The sequence below is a fragment of the Poecilia latipinna genome, unplaced genomic scaffold (assembly GCF_001443285.1).
Source record: "Poecilia latipinna isolate Pla-1442-1.1 unplaced genomic scaffold, P_latipinna-1.0 Scaffold691, whole genome shotgun sequence".
Lineage (NCBI taxonomy): Eukaryota > Metazoa > Chordata > Actinopteri > Cyprinodontiformes > Poeciliidae > Poecilia > Poecilia latipinna.
The window spans coordinates 80,142-82,749 of record NW_015113307.1 but is presented as its reverse complement, the minus strand read 5'-3'; positions in this window follow the sequence as shown (position 1 = coordinate 82,749).

Below are 2,608 nucleotides of genomic sequence, written 5' to 3'. Positions count from 1 at the left end.
TGGATGGATGGAAAAAAGTTAGACGTTGTCTCCACCGTCTGTGAAAGTGAACCGCTGCTGAGTTAGCTGCGGCGGATTTCTTATGATTTCCATCCATCCATCCATTTTCTGAACCCCCTTGTCCCTCAGGGGGGTCGGGAGGGGTGCTGGTGCCTATCTCCAGCTAACGTTCCGGGCGAGAGGCGGGGTACACCCTGGACAGGTCGCCAGTCTGTCGCAGTTTCTTATGATTTATGCAGCGCTATTCCATTTCTGACGATTAGACATCTGCCGCTCAGAGAAAACAACCGCGCATGTCTCAGAGCATCGCGTGCAAGTGAAAGGTGGGGAGGGGAAGGGGGAGTAACAGAAACATGTAATTGCTTGGATTTTAATCGGTGCGTTTTGCATCCAGTGAAAACAAAGATGTTAACAAATAAATTAGACAGTATGCTGTACTTTTAGTGATATTTTCACAGTTGCGGTCTTGACTGGTCTTGAAATAAAATGTCGAGTCCTCAGCGCCCGGGTCCGAGACGAGACCGAGACCATCAATAAATGGTCTCGAGACCAACACCTATCTCGAGTACTACAACACTGCAAATCACATCCTGTATAAAAGTTACATACTGGACCTTTGAAGTTCTCCAAAGTTTAGGTCATGACAGTAGTTTTAACAGATTTGATAAGATGAGGTAAAATGTTCCATAGGCCAGGAGTAGAAACTGCAAAAGAACTTCTCTGGCCCCATCCACGCAGAGATGATTTTATGTGTATCTGCACCTGTTTTTATCGTGTAGACCAGGGGTCCCCAAACTACGGCCCGCGGGCCGGATCCGGCCCGCCACGTCATTTGGGCCGGCCCACTGAACAATGCCGGATCCGGCCCGCCTGCTCATACCAGAGAGCATTCAGTGTTTTTTTTTTCGTATATTGTATTTTCCGGTTTATATGTGGATTTTTCTTCAACCACCAGGGGGCTTTTGAGCAAATGTGAAACTTACTTTCCCTCAATGGAATATATAATAGTCAGTCACCGTTTCACTCACGGTTTTTTCCATTTGCATTCTGGGTAAAAATCTATCCAAAAGTGTCGTCGTCGTCCCGTCGACAAGAATTTCTTTGTTTTTTTTTACTGCAAATGGGCAGAATCTAGTTTCTGCTGTGCATGTAACCTACTGAGCTCTTAGTTGTGGTCTTCATACATGTTCTCCGCATACACTTTCTGCTTTTAAGCAAGCAAGCAAATTTGTTTTGTACCATATTATCTTGCATCTGATTGTGCTGATTTCTCTATTTCCAATCTCTCATATCACATGGACACTGCTTGGTTTCTTTTTAACCGTGGACCAAACTGCTACTGCAATCTTTGCTTTGCATCATGTCACTAAGCTGTTCCTGTTCCATAATTTTATATTACCTTTTGTCATGCATTGGAGTCATGATTGTGTGACCAAGGATCATGGTGATAATATTGGTGGGTTCATTTCAACCCTTCATTCTGTGTTAGAATTTTTCAGTGTTTAAGCCTAAACTCATAATTATTGGAATCATCCTAAAATTAGAGGTGACACAGGGACATGATTAGCTTGATTGGTATAGATGTGATGCAAGGATCAGTTTAAATATAATTGTTTGTTCACAGTCATCACTGAATGACAAGATCTCCAGAGTGGTGTATGCAGAGATGTTCAGCTGTTTGCTTTTTACTTCCAATGTTTGTGTACCTGTAATGGCAGTCTGTGCATATAGTTTTCAAATGAGCCATACACTATGGCTGTTGTAGTTAAACAGGGTTCTGCTCTCACTACATTAACTACATTGCAGACAGTCAAGCATCACCTCTTCCTTGACATCATGAATGGCTCAATTAAATCACTGACCAACATTTATGTTGATCTTGCAACAAGCACACACCCACACACACAAACATAGAGGGACAATGTCACAGAGAGAGGAAACCATTCAGGATGAGCTGTTGTGATGTAATTACTTTTCATTTGATGTGAAAAATTATTCAAAGTCAATGAGTCGGAAAGTGTTGTGCAGTCTGTCACAGGAACTGGCATTGTTTACTTCCCCTCCAGCACATCATTTGCTCTATCTCACAGTCACAATTATTCTCTCTGTCTTACTGTCATACACACTGCACTACAGTGTATCACATGCCTCATTTAACTAGCCTCCATTGCAATGCATGCATTTGTCCAATCCCTCATGTTTCTGCTGCTCCATTGTGGGGTTTTTTTTTGTTTGTTTGTTTGTTGTCCTTTTTTTGACTATTTGTTTTCATTTACATGAAAGTTGATGTTTGGAAAATTCTGTTTGATGATAAATATATGTGCTGCTGAGCAGTGCTGGTCCAACACTGTGCTGCATATGGTTGTGTATTTAAACCCAGTATGAGCAAGTAATATGTTAGAGAATACCTTGTTAATAAAGTACAACTATTTTTTTAAAAAGCTATTTTTATATTGGGAAGTGTTTTCTTTATTGTGAAAAAGTAGTTGTCCCCTCACAGGCTACCTAAAATGCTACTAAAAAGATATCAATACACTGTGATATTAAGAACGTATTTCATACAGCTTTCTGATGTTTTTTGCTTTTTTCTGACAAATAAAGAAATTAT